Here is a 19862-nt window from a genome sequence, read left to right on the forward strand (position 1 = left end):
TCAAGGATGTTGTGTTCTGTTTGTCTCACCTCGGTGGCAGGGGAGAAAATGACAAGGACCTGTGGAGTTCACACTGGTCCTTTTCTGTTTCTTTGCATGGGCATGGTATTCTGAGGATAGAGTAGGGACAGTCATACTGATGCACAGAGTTCTCTCACAGTCCTAACACACATTCACAGTTTGGTTAACACACATTCACCGAGTACTAGCTTGGTTCTTCCTGACTGTGGCATGTGGGAAGAGGGTTGTGCTCAGGGAGTCTTCACCACCTGGCCTTCAGAGAGGCTGGAGCTATTGCCTGGCTCTCTGGGCTGGTGATGAGTGTGTGAAAGAGCCTTTCAGAACATTATCAAGATTACTCATATTTTTTCAATTTGATGGAAAGGTGCATTTCTTCTTGATGTCGGAGGAATCAGGGATGGTGTTTTATGCTTACGTCACAAACACGGGAATAAATAAAGCTAAAAATCTTTCTTTTTTATATAGGCACTGGGGATTCTAAATGACATCCTTAATGTGATACTCAGGGGATCTGAAAGTGCTACCTGAGGTGATCACTATGACTTCGTGTGTGTGTGTGTGTGTGTGTGTGTGTGTGTGTGTGTGTAAATCTCTGTATTTTCAGTATTTATGTTTGCGTTTGCTTGTTCTTTCAACCAAGATAGTGGGATACATAAGGATCTTTTATTTCTTCAGTAAGCAAGCACTAACCTTTTCTTATTTGGGGACCAGAGAGAGAGCAAGAGTACAGGGGTCAAGGAGCATACCTTTAATGTGGCCCACCCTGGTTTGACCCTCAGCACCACATGATCCCCTGAGCATCACCTGAATGGCAGGGACGAGCAACACTGCATCCTTGGACCATCACATTGAACTTGACAGACTTAGTTGGTCAAGAATCAAGAGAGAGGCCCAGAATCTCCTGAGCACCACTTGGGATGTTTTTGCCTTCAAACCCCACCCAGATTTCTCCATTTGAACTAAATGTAAGACACTTGAAACCAGACTGAGAGAGACAGGCATCTCCTTGCTATACCATTAGAAGAAGAAACATTTCTTTCTGACCTGGAGCTGAAGAGATTTAAAAGCATCAACAGTTGTAAAGATTTGTTGGGGAAGATCACTTCACTTGTATTCACTTGTCATTCCATTGCTCATCGATTTGCTCAAGCGGGTGCCAGTAACGTCTCCATTCGTCCCTGTCGCATGCTAGTGTAGCCCAATGACGTCTGCTTGCTCCAGGAACACAAAGAGCATCAAACCGTTCATTCTCACTCACGTGAGAAAAGGAATCGAAGTTCTGATGTCTGTTGATGATCAAAGATCAGGAACTCTGCCTTCGTTTCCCAACGTGTCGAAAATCAGATGGGCCCGACACCTAATGCGATTTGGAGATGACTGCTGGACTTGAGCCATTTGATTGGGGAAGATGCACTGTAGCACCGTCCTCCCATTCTTCATCCATTTATCCATTTGCTTGAGCGGGCACCAGTAATGTCTCCATTGTGAGACTTGTTGTTACTGTTTTTGGCATAATGAATACACCACGGGGAGCTTGTCAGGCTCTGCCATGCGGGCGGGATCCTCTTGGTAGCTTACCAGGCTCTCCGAGAGGGACAGAGGAATCAAACCCGGGTCGGGCATGTGCAAGGCAAATGCCCTACCTGCTGTGTATCACTCCAGCCCATTGGGGAAGATATATTCTTAAATTTCTTTCTCATAGTGGGCAGGTATAAGCATACACCACAACTTTATGTAACCCATCAAAGAGACTGCAAGATAAAAATGCATCCCACTCAGTCCCTAGAGCCCCATTAAGAATGGGCCCATAGTGAAGAGCCAGGAATAAGACCTGACCATAGTCTACAGCTGAGTATGGCCCCTAAATCAAACAGAAAACACCTACATGGTCACTTGTGGAAACTATCACCAGACTTTTCCTTAAAAACACTGATTTCATCTTTTGGCTGTAGAACAATTGGCCTTGTTATGCACAGAGAAGAGGGGTTTGTGGATGTTGGAATCAACTAACCCACAAGACCAGGAATAGCACCACCACAGTAAAATGCATTTTCAAGATTAGGAGTGCCTCTTAAATCAGTATGCAATTTTCCAATTGTAGTAGTTAGGACTGAATCTGGTATTGTGTATGTGGTGGTGACTGTGTTTTGGGGATGGGAAGGAGGGGGTGAGTATTAACTATTGACAACTAAATTTTTACCAAACCTTTCTTAACATACCCTTCCAAGTGATCCAAGTGAACCCTTAGACATACCGATTTCCCCATATTTTTGCATTGAATTTTGTCAACTAGGAAGACTGCAAGTTAGGAGGTGAATAAAATTTTCTTTTTCTTTCTTTCTTTCTTTCTTTCTTTCTTTCTTTCTTTCTTTCTTTCTTATTAAATCATCATGAGATACAGTTGCGAAGCTTTCATGATTGAGTTTCAGTCATACAATGATCAAACACCAATCCCTCCACCAGTGCACATTTTTCACCACCAATGTCTTCATTATTCCTCCCACAAGCCCACCCCACCCCACCCCCTGGCTCCCCGGCAGGCACCTTCCTTCTTACTCTCTATGTGGGCATCATGGTTTGCAATACAGATACTGAGAGGTCATCATGTTTGGTCTTTGTCCACTTTCAGCTCACATCTCCCATTCTGAGTGATCCCTCCAACCATCACTGACTTAGTGGTCCCTTCTCTATCTCTACCTTCTCTCTCAGCACATGAGGCAGGCTTCCAAACATGAAACGATCCTCCACGCCCTTGTCTCTATGGTCCTTGGAGTTAGTCTGATATTATGTTATTTTATACTCCATAAATGAGTGGAGTCATTCTATGTCTGTCCCTCTTTTTTTTTTCCTTTATTTTATTTTATTTTATTTTTACAGTTGTAGATTTACAATTTTTGTGCTTTGGTTTCAATTATACAATGATCAGATACCCATCCCTCCACCAGTGCCCATTTTCCACCACCATGGATAATATCCCTCCCACCCCCATCCCCCCATCCCCCCTGTCTCTGTGGCAGGGCAATCCCCTGTGTTCTCTCTCTCCTTTTGGGTGTTGTGGTCTGCAAAAGAGGCATTGAGTGGCAAACATGTTCAGTCCATAGTCTACTTTCGACATGCATCTCCCCTCCTGGGAGGATCCTCCAAACATCCTTTATTTGGTGCTCCCTTCTCTATCTGAACTGCCCTTTCCTCTAGGATACCCGGCTGGCCTCTAAGTTATGGAGTAATCCTCCTGGTGCTGATCTCAGCTATTCTTGGGTATTAATCTCATACTTTGTTACTTTATATCCCCCAGATGAATGCAATCTTTCTATGTCTATCCCTCTCTTTCTGACTCATTTCGCTTAGCATGATACTTTCCATATTGTACCACTTGTATGTAAATTTCATGACTTCATCTTTTCTAACAGCTACATAGTACTCCATTGTGTAGATGTACCAAAGTTTCTTTAACCAGTCATCTGTTCTTGGGCATTCAGGTTTCTTCCAGTTTCTGGCTATTGTAAAGAGTGCTGCAATGAACAAACAAGTACAGATGTCACTTCGACTATACATTTTTGCCTCTCTGGGATATATTCCCAGGAGTGGTATTGCTGGGTCAAATGGGAGCTCAATTTCTAAAATTTTTTGAGAATCGTCCATACTGTTGTCCAGAAGGGCTGAACCAGTGGACATTCCCACCAACAGTGAAGGAGTGTCCCTTTCTCGCCACATCCACGCCAGCATCGGTTGCTTTTGTTCTTTTGAATGTGGGCCAGTCTCTGAGGTGTGAGATGGTATCTCATTGTGGTTTTGATCTGCATCTCCCTGATGATTAATGATGTAGAGCATTTTCTCATGTGCTTTTTTGCCATTCGGATTTCTTCTTTGAGAAAGTTTCTGTTCATTTCATTGCCCCATTTTTGGATGGGGTTGGATGTTTTCTTCTTGTGGAGTTTAACCAGTATTTTGTATATCCTGGATATCAACCCCTTGTCAGATGTGTATTCGGTGAATATCCTTTCCCATTCTGAAGACTGTCTTTGTATTTTGGTCACTGTTTCTTTGGAGGTGCAGAAGCTTCTTAGTTTAAGATAGTCCCATTTATCTATCTCTGTTTTCACTTGCTCGGCCAGTGGCGTGGCATCTTTGAAGATACCATTAGCTTCAATGTCATGGAGGGTTTTGCCAACTTTATCTTCAATGTACCTTATGGTTTCTGGTCTGATGTTGAGGTCTTTAATCCATTTTGATCTTACTTTTGTACATGGTGTTAGGCAGAGTTCTGAGCCTATTTTTTTGCATGTAGCCGTCCAGTGATGCCAACACAATTTATTAAAGAGGCTTTCCTTACTCCACTTCACATTACTTGCACCTTTATCAAAGATTAGATGAGCATATGATTGAGGGGAGATGTCAGTGTATTCAACCCTGTTCCATTGGTCTGCAGTTCTGCCTTTGTTCCAGTACCATGCTGTTTTAATTATTACTGCTTTGTAGTACAGTTTGAAGTTCGGGAGGTTGATTCCTCCCATTTTCTTTTTCCCAAGAATTGCTTTAGCTATTCGTGGGGGCTTATTGTTCCATATAAATTTCAGGAGTGTTTGCTCCATTTCTTTGAAGAATGTCATGGGTATCCTTATAGGGATTGCATTGAATTTATACAATGCTTTCGGTAGTATTGCCATTTTGACAATGTTAAGTCTCCCGACCCATGAGCAGGGGATATCTTTCCATTTCCTCATGTCCTTTTTTATTTCCTGAAGTAGCGTTTTGTAGTTTTCTTTGTACAGGTCCTTTACTTCCTTAGTTAAGCTGATTCCTAGGGACTTGATTTTCTGGGGCACAATTGTGAACGGGATTTTTTTTTATGTTGCTTTCTTCTCTCTCACTGTTTGCGTATAGGAAAGCCATGGACTTTTGGGTATTGATTTTATAACCTGCAACTTTACTATACGAGTCTATTGTTTCTAGGAGTTTTTTGGTGGAAGTTATTGGGTTCTCTAAGTAGAGTATCATATCATCTGCGAATAGTGAGAGCTTGATTTCTTCCTTTCCTACCTGAATGCCCTTAATATCTTTTTCCTGCCTAATCGCTATTGCAAGTACTTCCAGTAGTATATTGAACAGCAGTGGAGAGAGTGGGCATCCCTGTCTCGTCCCTGATCTTAGAGGGAAGGTTCTCAGTTTTTCCTCATTGAGGATGATGCTTGCTGTAGGCTTGTGGTAGATGGCTTTAATTATGTTGAGGAAGGTCCCCTCTATACCCATTTTGGCTAGGGTTTTCATCATAAAGGGGTGCTGGATCTTATCAAATGCTTTCTCTGCATCTATTGATATGATCATATGCTTTTTATCTTTTCTTTTGTTGATATGGTGGATTATGTTGATTGATTTCCGAATGTTAAACCATCCTTGCATCCCTGGGATGAATCCTACTTGGTCATGGTGTATGATCTTTTTGATGAGTAGTTGGATTCTATTTGCTAGTAGTTTGTTGAGGATCTTTGCATCTGTGTTCATCAGGGATATCGGCCTGTAATTCTCTTTCTTTGTGGTATCTCTGTCTGCTTTTGGTATCAGTGTGATATTTGCTTCGTAGAAACTGTTCGGAAGTGTTTTTGATATTTCAATTTCGTGGAAAAGCTTAAAGAGCATTGGGAGTAAGTCCTCTTTAAAGATTTGGAAGAATTCACTAGTGAATCCATCCGGGCCAGGACTCTTGTGCTTGGGGAGACTTTTTATTACCATTTCAATTTCCTTGATGGTGATAGGTCTGTTCAGGTATTCCAGGTCTTCTTGGTTCAGCCTTGGGAGTCTGTAGGAGTCTAGGAATTTATCCATTTCCTCGAGGTTTTGATGTTCCGTGGCATACAGCTTCTCAAAGTACTCCCTCAGGATCCTCTGAATTTCTGTGGTTTCTGTTGTAATGACCCCCTTTTCATTTCTGATTCGGTTTATTAGGGTTTTCTCTCTCCCTTTCTTTGTGAGTTTTGCTAGAGGCTTATCGATCTTGTTAATTTTCTCGAAGAACCAGCTTTTGGTTTCATTGATCTTTCGGATTGTTTTTTGGGTTTCCATCTCGTTAATCTCTGCTCTGAGTTTTATTATTTCCTTTCTCCTGTTCGGGTTGTGCTCCTTTTTTTGGTCCTTCTCCAAGCTCTTAAGCTGTGAGGTTAGGTTACTTATGTGTGCTCGCTCCTCCTTCCTGAGGAATGCTTGTAGAGCTATAAACTTTCCTCTTAACACAGCCTTTGCTGTGTCCCATAAGTTTTGGTAACTTGTGTTCTCATTTTCATTCGTTTCTAGGAATCTTTTGATTTCCTCTTTGATTTCCTGTCTAACCCACTCGTTGTTCAATAGTGCACTGTTTAATTTCCAGGTGTTTGATTTAGTTTTCTGTTTTTGTGTGTGATTTACTTCTAATTTCAGCGCATTATGGTCTGAGAAGATTGTTGATACAATCTCTACCTTCTTAATTTTATGGAGGCATGTTTTGTGGCTCAGCATGTGGTCTATCTTGGAGAATGTTCCATGTACGCTTGAGAAGAATGTGTATTCAGCTTTTTGTGGATGAAGTGTCCTGTATATATCTACTAAGTCCCTTTCTTCCATTGTTTCCCTCAAATGAAGTATGTCCTTGCTAAGCTTGAGTCTGGTTGATCTATCAAGAGGTGACAAAGCAGTGTTGAAGTCTCCCACTAGTATTGTGTTGCTATTGATGTCTTTTTCCAAATCTATGAGTAGTTGTTTTAAGTACTTTGCTGGTCTCTCATTAGGTGCATATACATTTATTATTGTAAGTTCTTCCTGTTGTTATGTCTGTCCCTCTTTTTCTGACTCATTTCACTTAGCATGATACTGTCCATGTCCATCCACTTATAAGAAAATTTCATAACTTCATCTTTTCTAAAAGCTGCATAGTAATCCATTGCGTAGATGTGCCATAGTTTATTTAACCAATTGTCTGTTCTCAGGCACTCAGGTTGTTTCCAGATTCTGGCTATTGTGAACAGTGCTGCAATAAACATATTAAGTGCATATGTCATCTTTACAGTGCTTTTCTGCTTCCCTGGGGTTTATTCCCAAAAGTTGTATTCCTGGATCATTGGATGTTCAGTTTCTAGTTTTTGGAGGAATGTCCTTTTTTCTAAAAAGGTTGGACCAGTTGACATTCCAACCAACTACAAAGAAGAGACCCTTTCTCCCCACATCCTCACCAGCACTGGTTGCTCTTGTTCTTTTGGATGTGTGCCAGTCTCCGTGATGTGAGATGATATCTCACTGTTGTTTTGATCTGCATCTCCATGATGATTAATGAAGAAGAACATTTTTTTCATGTGCTTCTTGTCCATTCAAATTTCTTTTGAGAAAGTTTCTGTTTATTTCATCACCTCATTTTCTGATGGGATTGGATGTTTTTTTTCTTGCAGAATTCAACCAGTGCCTTATATATCTTTGATATTAACCTTTGTCAGAAGGGTATGGGTGAATATCCTTTCCCATCCTGTCTTTGAAGACTGTCTTTGTATCCTAGTCACTGTTTCTTCTGAGGTGCAGAAGCTTCTTAGTTTAATGTAGTCCCATTTGTTTGTCTTTGTTTCTACTTGCCTGGCCAGTGATGTTTCATCCTTAAAGATGCCTTTAGTTTCAATATCATGGAGAATCCTACTACATGTACTTTATGGATTCAAGTCTGATATTGAGGCCTTTAATCCATTTTAATCTGACTTTTTTGCATTAGACAGAGTTTATTTTATTTACATGTAGCTGTTCAGTTTTCCCAGCACCACTTGTTGAAGAGGATTTCCTTGCTCTACTTCACATGTCTTGCTCCTTTATCAAAGATTATCTGATCATATACTTGAGTCTATGTCAGAATATTCAACTCTATCCCATTGGTCTGCCAGTCTGTTTCTAGTCCAATGCCATGCTGTTTTAATTTGTAGTACAAACAGAGGAATGAAATTTTCATTCTGAAGCTTTCACCTGACATCTCACCTTGTTTGGTTTGAGGCAGTGACTGTGTTAAAATGTGAAAGACAGTGTGGGAGGGGTGCCAGCTTTGTCCTCCAGAATTAAACCTCCAAATGAACAGCAGACTAAAGACCCTGAATTATTTTTGGTTGCAGTAATGATTTATAGGTGTACCTGTTTATAACACTAAAGGGAGTCTTGTATCAGCAACTAGGAAAGAAATGCTTCATGAGCAAAGATAAATAGCCAGGAGAATATGGTTGTGCAGATAAAGATGCCACGCACACAATTTGGACTTTAGCAAAGTTCTTCATTCATTCTGAAAAGAAAAGAAGGCGAGAAAAATGAGTGCTGAGAAGTGACTTGCCCTGAGGTGCCTCTCTTAAAGACTTTTTGTGGTTAATTTTGTTCCCATTTTAGAAAAAATGATAAAGCAAATTGTTTCACATTCTATCAGCACCATTCTGCATCTGAAGACTTGAAATATTTATTTTCTCTGTCATCAGCATGGTTTCCATTATATTATTAGCACGATATGTTCCATCAGCTTTCAACTGAACAGATACAAAATCTGTAGCTATGAATGATGAGGAGAGGGAGCATTGCCCTAAGGCTGTGTCCTACATTAAGTTGGGTGGTCCTAAGGGACTTGCCCTAATCTGTTACAATATTCATGCAGCTCCACTGCTGGGGATGGAGAGGATCTTGTGTTTTGATTGCTCATTAAAAAAAAAAGTATCTTGTGTTTTGCTTTCTTTCAAAGCTCTTTACAGATCTTGTATATTGACAGCACCTGCCTAAAGCTTTCAAGCCAAAAAAGTCCTTCCTCACTGGACAGTTAAGAAAATTACAAGACAGAGGGCAAATAACTCTTGCAAGTGAAAGAATCCAGTCTTCCTTTTCTTAGTAGGTTGCCTGGCATTATTCTCCTTTGTCACAAAATCTTCTGGCTACCTTTGGCCACAGACAGTATTTGTAAACGGTCTGCCAGCACCTTCCTGCCAGGGCAAATAAAGGAAGCTCCTTGGCTATCATGTAGCACTGTAGCACTGTCTTCCCCGTTGTTCATCAATTTGCTCAAGAGAGCACCAGTAATGTCTCCACTGTGAGACTTGTTGTTACTGTTTTTGGCATATTGAATATGCCACAGGAGCTTACCAGGCTCTGCCGTGTGGGCGGGTTACTCTCGGTAGCTTGCCGGGCTCTCCGAGAGGGACAGAGGAATCAAAGATGGGTTGGCCGCGTGCAAGGCAAACACCTTACCCGCTGGGCTATCATGTACGAGTCTTTAAATGCAACTCTTACAGGTAGCTTGTCCTTGGAATGTTCACATCCCCTCCCTGACACTATCACTGAAGTCCCCAACACAGAGGTAGAACTAGAGGGTGAACATTGGACATATACCCACCCCCTCCAGGGAAATAGAGTCTAGGGGGATTTCTATTTTGAAATTACTAGAGTTTGCATGGACTGTTTTCTTGTCTCTCTAACCATTTACAGAATGACTTCCCTTAAATTATCCTTATAATTTTTGCTATTTTTAAATAGGTACATTTGCACATTTCATTTCTGTGTCATAAATTAAAATTAATTTTTTGGTGACCAGATTTCTCCTGGAGCAGAGTTAAGCAGAATAAAGACAGTTTCAAATATATGCAGCTATAATAAAAAAATCTTTTTTTCTTCCATTTCCTCAAAAGTCAGTTCTCAGAAAAAAAAAACAATTCATGAACCGTGTGCACCCCATTTACCAGCAAGGTTAAAAGTTCAGGGGAAAAAAGACATCAAAATATTTACATTAAAGCAAATCAATGTCCATATACTGTGTCTGGCTCTGCAGATATGGAATCAGGCTCGTTATGCTTGTCTTGTCAGGTTGGAGGCATGGCTCTGGCCTCCTGGACTGCATTTCTCCTCTCTCTTTTTTCTCTCTCCTCCTTTTTCTCTCTCCATCTCTTCCTCACTCTATTCTCTCTCCTTCTCTTTCTATTACCCTTTCTCTCCACCTCTTTTCCTTACTTTTTCTCACTCTCCCTATTTCTTTCTTTCCCTCCCCTCTCCCCCACTGTCCCTTTCTTTCTCAATCTCTCTTCCCTCTCTCCCTCTCGCTTTCATCTTCTCTCCTCCTCTCTCTCTTTTTCTTTCCATCTTTACCTCACCATCTCTTTCTCCCCATTATTTTATTCCTAGAGTCTGTAGTTCTGTTAGCCCTGTTTTTTAGATGCTTTCTTCCTTTTGATATTTGATGGTTTAACTTGTTAGTTCCCCTTTAATGGATTTTGATTTGCGATAATGTTTCTATTCCTGCTGAATTTATTTTTCACAAGGAAAGCACAATATAAATTAAAAGAGTAAGGATAGCCATTTATTGAGCAAACCTGTGCACCTTTGGGTCTGGTATTACGCCAAGTTCTTTCATATGCTGCTGCAAATATACCTCTAAGCTGCTCAGATATGCCTGATGCTCCCTCCTTGATGAGTCTTAGATGACTCAGAGAGACAGAATACATTGCCAGACACCACACATGCCAGAACTGAACATCTGACCACATCTGTCATCTTTGGAGTCTCCATTTTCCCAGTCCTAAGAGAATGTTACCAACACAGGCTTGTCTTTGTAAATGCTCTCCCGGGCCCTCCCAGATCCAGGAAATCAGGTGCCCCCTAGATCTCCAGAGTAATGTTAGATAAAAGCTGGGATAGAGAACATCAGTGTCTAGTGGAACCAAGGGAAGAGCCCCAGCAGGAAGCATCACTGGGGATGACAATAGGAAAGACTGGGGAAGGCTCATATCTCGTCCAGAAACCATCTGGGTGGGAAACATGGTGCCAGAGTGGCCATTCCAACACAGAATAAAGGGACGACTGCTTTTGTTTTCTTTTGTTGAGAGTAGGCACCAGGAATCCAACCCAGATTCTTTTAATCCAGAGCATTTGCTCTTCCAAAGCCTGAACTACATCCCCAAGCAGAAGGATAGGACTTTTATTCTTCCTTAGTTTTATCAATAATATATATATATTTCTCACATATATTTCATATATCTATTTTATCTTGGGTAATATGTCAAAGTTTATGGTATAGATATACAAAGTTACTGTAGCTCACTGTCACCAAAGTGCCCAAGACCCTCCCTTGTGAGTGCAAAATGGGGTTGAATGACACATGAGCTCCATGGCCAAGAACTGCCTCCCCAGCAGAGGAGTCAAGAGATGGGGGACCACGGAGAGATGGTAAAAATGGCCTGTTTAATGCAGAGCTGCTAGCATACTTATAGAACATCTGAGTGGGTTCAAGGTATAGGACTGCACGTAGGTGTGATTTATCAGAGGTAAAGTATTTTGGCAGAGGCAATTCTCTTGGGGGGATTAATTCAAGGAGACTCTCTGTCTCTTGAATATTGCTTTTATCTTTCCCTTTAATTATACATATTAAACAATTAAGTTTACTTCTTATTAATAGTTGCAGTTATTTGAATTAACAGAGTAAAAATATTGATTCCAAAACTTTGTTCTCTGGGCTATGAGGGAAAGCAAGACTTTTACTCTAAATCCCAGACTAGTCCTCAGGATGGTCCAGCTTGTCCTTCCCTATGGAGGTTCTGTCCATTAAGTCATAACAGTTTGCAGCAGGACCATGCATTTATGCTTTCTAGACTCTCCCATTTCCTGGAATAGCTTTGCTGCTCGCCCTGGGTCGATCCCAGTCCCATGGTGAGATCTCCCTTTGTGGGGTGTTAGGAACTACCACAATCAAAGCCTAAATCAAGAAATTATGACAGATGCCCAGAAGTACATATATTTCAGAGTCAATCAACTCTGAAATATTAGAGCATAACATTAACATTTGTGTGTGTGCGTGTGCGTTTAAGCAAAGAACATTGCTCTATAGTTAAATATAAAAAGGCTATAGGCTAAATAGGAAAACAAGCAATTCACTACAAATACAAAGACCAGAATCACCAGAAATTTTGACGTATAAGTAACAAAGACTGACTTGGGGGATGTAATAATGAGAGGTAAAACACAAAGAAAAGGTTAAAGATAAACTCGGGGGACTAGGGGTGTGCGTAAGAGCACTGTAAGCTTCTTAAGAGTGGAGGGGGGAAAGGGGCAATTCACTTATGAAGCCTAAAGAACTTAGAATTAATATTCAACACTCCCCTATCCCTATATCACCTCTATTCCAATATTTATATTTCCTTTCCTCTCCACAGTTTGCTAGCAAATGTTGTAATCCAAGGCCCAGATTTGTCTTTGTCCAATACTGGCTATTCCCTTGTTTTGTCTATTTTCCACAGATGAGTGAGATTATCTGTGACGTATGACCTAAAACCACACCACAAATGAGCCACAGCCACATCTAGCCTCAAGAATACATCCTTGCACTCAGTACACACTGCATCACTGTGCACATACCTCACTACATGCACAACATGCAAACTCCTAAACCACACATATGTACCTTACTCAGACCCATCCGCACACCATGTAACACAACGCACAAGTTGCACATGTGCGTGCATACACACAAATCTGTGTACCCACATCCTCTTATGCATTCATTAATTCATTATTTCTCACCCTCCTTTGTGTGAGCTTTGGTTCTGATGTGTGTGTGTGTGTGTGTGTGTGTGTGTGTGTGTGTGTGTGTGAAACAAGATTGTTTTTACTGAACAAAACTCACTTAGGAAGATGTAAGAGGAGAGAAAGAAAGGAAAAATGTGTTCAAGAGAGAACATAGGCTTCTCCAGAGTGGAAAACCCAAGCAAAGAGACACGTAGACAAGCAAATAAACTACTTGTTCAAAGGAGAACACAGGCTGGAAGAGCAAGCTCACCCTCATTGTTGACTATGCTTATTCTTGAGCAGCCATGCCACAACCCTAGGGGAATTTCCAACCCCTCTCCTTCTTAAAGAGATGACAGGCTGGAATTTATAAGACAACTTCTAGGGGGAAAGAAAAAGCAGATCTAGGGGACCTAAAGAAAAGTCATCATACAATTTACTGTCCAAACCGAGGCATAGTGAGAGTGAAAGATAGGGCTGAAAGCCATTGGTGAACATTTATGGGTTATTGATAGGCATAAGAGGCCTACGTGGACCTCCCACATAAAGGGACTAACAGAATCATGTTCCCTGCCCCTAGAGGCCTCTCAAATTAAAATATCATGGAAGAGTGGAGGCAGAACAGTATACTAGGATGCTATAGTTCTATTAGTTCTATTTTTCTTTCTCAAATGGCAGCAATGACTCCGTATACTTGTGTAACTCAGCTCTTTCCCCTCCTCCATTTTTCTGATTCCCACTGCTAGGTGAAGAGAAGAGGCAAGATGGGGTTGCTCAAGTCTCTGACTCACTTCTCCAGCCTCTGACTAGTCCCTCAGAAGAGTACAGACCAAACTTCCTTTGCAGACATTTTATACCATCTCTATAAGGCAGGTGTAGGTCTATGGCCTGGAGGTAGAAGTGACATCAAGGGGCCCACGAGATAGAGTTAACAACTGTGAGTCCTGGTGTTCTGGGATCAAACTAACAGGCAACTTCTGGTGCCACAGGGCCAGAGTGCGATTCTGTCCTTTTGACTGACCAACCGCACTTTGAGCAGTGGGATCTTTAAACAAAATGAATCCGCATTAGACCCTCTCACCAGAACCCTGACACAGCACTGACAGGAGGCAGGGTAACATGTATTCCCCACAAAGAGCCTCTGGTGGCTGCCCCAGGATATCTGGTAGTTTCACTGCAGCAAGAAAGGGAGTCAAGGGCCCAGCATGAATCATTAAATCATTAAATTTCCCATCATCCAATTTTCAACCAAGATCTGGTGCCTTCCTTATGAGCCTCAATTACTATTCTTAGGCCTCTTAAGGGGAAAATGGCATTTATTGTTACATACTAGTAAAATGCAAAGATGTAGCATAACTTAGCGAGGGTGGAAATCACACTGCTCTGGATTTAAATCCAGAATGTACTAGGATATCAGTGATTTTCTGACTTGGAACAAAACTGAACTGTATTTTTAAAAACTGAAACAAGAGGCAAATAACCCCACCTCTGGACTTTGTCAATAAGATCGAAAAACAATCTGTGATTCACTGTAAGTCTTGTCTGATGCAAACTAGAGTTTCTGATCATAGCTGGGATTGTTCTAAAGAGGCAATTCTAGAAATTCATCTACATAGGCAAATATCACTAAAAACTCGAGGGCCTTTAGACCCTGACGAAGTCAGGTAAGACCCCAGGCTATAGGAGAGGGAACCACAGACGGGGCCATAACATTCATGGGGACTCAGGCTGGCTTTTAAGTTTCAACTAGGTCATGGAAAATGAGTAACAGGCCCACGCTTGTAAATATGACTGCAGGATTCATCAGTAGACCTCCAAAAGAGAGTATTTTGGGACATCAGTGCTCACTAGAGACCTGCAAGGATACCTCCAGCTTGGCTCTCTTCAATTAGATAAAAGCAAGAGTGATTGCCAAGTACTGTGGAATTAACATAAAGGTTGGTATGTCTACAGATTTCAAATTTCAAATTTCAAGTTGTCAGAAAGTTTCAGCAAAGATAAGTGTGCTGCAGCTCAATTATGAAAAACCTCACCATTTTTGATAGTTTAGTCAAAGCAACTATGTGTGGATTTACATGATGGATGTTGATGGATGTCAGATCCACAGGTTTTTATTACAGGGCATTTCTGAGCCAGATGCTTACACAAGGACCAGGAGAGGAAAATAGATGGTTCTTATGAAGTTTTTATCTTTGTGAGATTTGTCTTATCTTACTGACAACTGTGGCATAACAGGTGTGTGGGGCTCAAACGAATAATAAGTGGAGGCAGCTCCCTACTGCCTGCTTAAGAACTTGTGTGTGGACCACCTCTGCCTGGTCTTGTACACAGGGCACGTAATCCCACCATTTTTTGATTATTGAGTCATTGCAGCTGTCACTCCAGACCAATCAACCTGCAGACACTTTAGAGATGCTGTAGTGAACAGATGAAGACCTGCGAAGCTGGGAGTAAAACAAACAGTACCATCATTTTTGAAAGGAATGAGCTCTAAAACCTACAGAGGAGCAGGCACTGTCACTTCTGGCAAAGCTTGGAGGAGACAAGGCTCACAAGCATTTGGGAAGAAAGTGGTGGTCTCTAAGAGGTAACACACGTTCTCGAAGAGAAAGTCATTCCAAACTAACCTCATTTCCTGTTTTGACGAGCTTCACCAGAACAGTCAATTAGGGGAATGCCCCAGAAAGTGTATCTTGCTTTCAGTAAAGCATCTGAAAACCTCTCATTGTATCCTATGTACATAAGATACAGAGATGGGTCAGATGATAATATGACCAGCACAACTCACGGAGAGTACAAATACTCTCCCCAGGAGGCTGGCCCATGACACTGCTTCAGTGCTGCTACCTAACTCCCACTTTCTCTCTACTGGAGACGGACAGGGTGCTCTCAGTTGGACATGTGAGAGGGGGCTGGGGATTTACTCCCAAAAATGTGCTTTGAGATGCCTTTCCATGACTCCACATATGGAGAAGGGAGAGGATTCTAAGGTGACTGGAAGGTTTGCCTGGATCTGTCGTTGGGGGGGAAGCAGAAATGGCACACGGAGAGTCATAGAGTCTGTGCTCTATCTCACTGGCTTTTTGTGGAGGGCATCAGAGAAGATGGCATTATTGCCACATTTGGTGGTCCTCTGGGGCTATTCCCGTATCTCCACTATCTCTTCGGTCTCCTACTGACCATTTTTGAAATAACTTGGAGGGAGACCAAAATAAAGTATATTTACAGATTTGCAAGTCTCTGAAAAAAGTTTCCTCAAAGCTCCCAGTTTCTAGTCTTAGAAAGTCTAAAAGAACCACCATATGTGGAGATCCTCTGCCCATATCCCCCTGTCTCTGGCAACTCAGTAGTCACGTCCATAAGCCACCTCTGACTGGCGCCAGATAATCTCGTCATTGCCACCATCCAGCATCCAGATCGCATGTCCTTCTCTCCCGGAAGGGAGCATAACATGACACTTGCCATAACCATGCTGCTGGACCCCACACCAGGCTGTTACACCCAGGGTGCCCCAGAGGAGGGGGGCAGCTGAGACCCCTCCCCGCCCCAAGGGAACCAGCCCCAGCAGCTAAAAACCTCCAGAACTCAACCACCACCATGCTCAAGGCTGCTCTCCACAGGCTCAGGCTGAGCCTCACCCATGAGTGAACCTATTCCTGGACCACGAGACCATGCAACACTTCATACTACACACCCTACCAATACTCCAAGAGTACCACACCACATTTGATGGAGTTCAAAGTAGGAGGGAACCAATATTAGAAGGAAACTTTTCTTACACACACACACACACACACACACACACACACACGTCAAACTTTAAAACATGGTAGTGATCTCTTGTAAAAGGGCTTAATGGCCTCTGGATGAAATTCACAATCTTCACACTCTTTCCTCTAAGGATACTTTTTGTAGCATTTTCGCCAGTTTTTCATAACAAACAATACAAAATATATCATTTTGGTTCTTCTTTGGGGCAGGGATTGGGGTTCAGAATGGTAACATCTGAAATATGGTGATGGGAAGGTATAATGGTGGTGGAATTGGTGTTTGAATATTAAATGTAATTATATATTGTGAACCACTTGGTAAAATAATTTTTAAAAAATCACTAATTGAGTCTTGGACAAATGCAGTCCCTTATAGGAGTACAAAATCTAGGTGACATTAGACTCAGTGATTCTACAAGGACTTGAGTATGACAGAGATGACAGTACAAGACTTCCGAGTCTTCACTTTACAGTCTAATTCTTTCCACAGCTGTGAGCATTTTCTCAGGGTGTTAGACAGGTCCTCGGTTCTCTCCTTCACTCACGTTATGACCTTATTGTGAGGACTAAGTAAGTCAGTGATGGTTTACACGCTTTGAAAAAGGGAAAGCTCTGAAATTCAAAATAGTATTATTACTTGTCACAAGGTGCTTTCCCTCCAAAAGAGGGGGAAAAAATCTGACAGTCAATGAGTGATAGCAGAAAATGATTCAGCTTCAGCATCTCTCTCTCTCTTTCTGGTTCCAACCCCCAACTGGTTGAGCCTCAGGAAGTTCATCTCAAAAGTCTTAACTCCCACAGTTTTCTCTGGTACCAGTTCTTCCCAAAGTTATTCCTGGAAGTCCTGCTTCCCATTGTCCAGAATTCTAGCATGTAAGACCTCCAGGACGATCTTAGAGGGAGGGTAGGCAAATACTAAACGGAACAAAGACTGGCAGCTGTTTCCCACACCCCAAAGTTACCACTGTCTCCAACCAGACCCCAATACCTCAGGACTGAACACCACAGAGAACCTAATCTACCAAAAACTCCAGGTACATGGGGCTTTGTAGCAGAAAACTCAAGGTCTTCTTGGAATAGGGATGAGAGAACTCCTCCCATTTCCCTGTATTTTTTTGAACATACAGCAACCACGCTCAGTTAAATATTTGAATGTCCAGTTAAATATTCTGTTTATTCTGACGCACACAGTGCATTCATGGCTGAATGACATGTCCAAACTCTACAACACTGACATCCCAGTAGTAGCACACCAAATTGTATGAGATGTAACACAGAGACCAATCAATATTGACTAACAAAAACATTAACACAGAAAGGAAGCTGAATTTGCAGCAACAGCCTACTAAAACTTAGTAAAATCTCAGGCAAGAACTTAATGTCCCCATGGTGAGATGCAACAGTCTATACAAATATTTTTCTACAAAAATAATTTTTTGATCATTTCATTAGCCATTTAATGGTAGCAAGCAATATAAAATAAATTATATGGGCTATTATGGGCACAGGCTTGAGGGGTGGTTGGAAAAATAGAGACAGTGGTAGAGGGAAGGTGACAGTGGTGATGGAATTGGTGTTGGAATATTTAGTACATGTAACAGATCATTGTGACAATTTTGTAAACCATCGTGTTTAAATAAAGTGTGTGGGGGGAAACAAAATCATAGCATGACTGTGACAAAATACTTGTTCAGAAATTTCTTTTTTGGGGTCTGGGTACTGTCAGATACACTCTGGGGGAAAGGCCAGAAGAATGGTGGAAACACTTGGGTATTGGCATCAAATAATGGCAAGTATTTTCAATTCTCTTTGTTCCCACCACACACTGCTTTGAAAGCATGTCACTCTTGGATATGTCCTGACTGATATCAGAGATGAAAAAATCATATTGCAGGCTCAAAAGGGGCAAATTCTTCTTCAGGACCACAGGATCAGTGTAACATCATGTGGAAGTTTCAAGGCTAGATAGAGCTCCCTGCCAGCCAGTGGTGGGGGAGAACTTGCTGCTTGCACCTCTGCTGTCCAATATGGGAGCAGCAGTCACATGCGGGCATTTACATTTCAATGAATGAAAATACGAAGAAATCAGTCACTTCCTCAAGTCACCCTATTTAACCTGTCAATGGACACAGAGGGTGTGGTTACTAAACTAGGTAATGCAGTCCTAAACCAAGGATTCTCAACTTTGGTTACATGTTGGAACCACCCAAGAGAGTTTTTTCTTTCTTTCTTTCTTTTTTTTAAATACTGATATATTCCCCATCCCCATCTGGAGTAATGACTGGTGAGATAGCACTTCTCCCCACCCCACCCTCCAGCAAAGCTGGGTAAGACTGTTATAAAACCTTTAAAAAAATTAAAACCACTCTTAGACAATTCCAATATGTGACCAGTGTTTCCATTCCATCCAGAATGGATGGCTAGTTCATATTCGCTCATTTTCCTGCTATCTGTGTGCATTAGCATCTTGCTAAACACCGTAGCCTCCATACACACACACACACACACACACACACACACACACAGACATACAAAACACAAACAAACACTGTCCTCCCGTTGTTCATCAATTTGCTCGAGCGGGCCCAGTAACGTCTCCATTTTGAGACTTCTTGTTACTGTGTTTGGCATATTGAATATGTCATGGGTAGCTTGCCAGGCTTTGCCATGCAGGCGAGATACTCTCGGTAGCTTGCCGGCCTCTCCAAGAGGGATGGAGAAATTGAATCTAGGTCAACCAGGCTGGCTGCATGCAAGGCAAATGCCCTACTTCTGTGTTATCGCTCCAGACCATATACATACATAGATATACATACATAGGCATATATATGTATATATGTGTGTGTATATATATATCTGTATATATATACACACACACATATATATGTATATAAGACTCACTGGGTATTCTTGATCTGGAAAATATGGAGGCTATGGTGTTTAGCAAGATGCTGATAAAACAAAGCTCCCGGAAAAGAGCAATGCAGAATCTCCTGCCCCCGAGTCAGGCTGTCTTCACTGGGCCCCTTGCAGGGGGGGCAGGTTGAGTTTCCCTCCCCGCCCCAAGCAGAGCGCCAACAGCCGAAAACCTCAAGAATCCAGCCACAGCCATGCTCAAGGCCACTTTCCACACACCTGGACGAGCCTCATGCATGAAGGAATCGGCAGAGGAACCCAGGTACGCAGGACCCATGGCTGAGATCTCCAATACTGCTTGGATCAGGGCTGAGCCTCCTCCACCCAGACCCCCAGTTTTCCAGTAGCTTGGCAATCACACCCACAAACTGCCCCTGGCGCCATGTAATCTCATCAACAGCCAACATCCAGAGACTATAAAACAAAGTTCCCAAAAGAGAGCTAAGCAGTATTCCTGGAGGCTCTTTTGCTCCCAAATGCCTCTGTCCCTCTCAGAGAGCTCGGCAAGTTACAGAGAGTATCCGGCCTGCACAGCAGAACCTGGCAAGCTACCTGTGGCCTATTCGATATGCCAAAAACAGTAACAATAATGGGTCTCATTCCTCTGACACGGAAAGAGGTCCCAATATGCCA

The sequence above is a fragment of the Sorex fumeus genome, unplaced genomic scaffold (assembly GCF_029834395.1).
Source record: "Sorex fumeus unplaced genomic scaffold, SorFum_2.1 ptg000006l, whole genome shotgun sequence".
NCBI classification, from domain to species: domain Eukaryota; kingdom Metazoa; phylum Chordata; class Mammalia; order Eulipotyphla; family Soricidae; genus Sorex; species Sorex fumeus.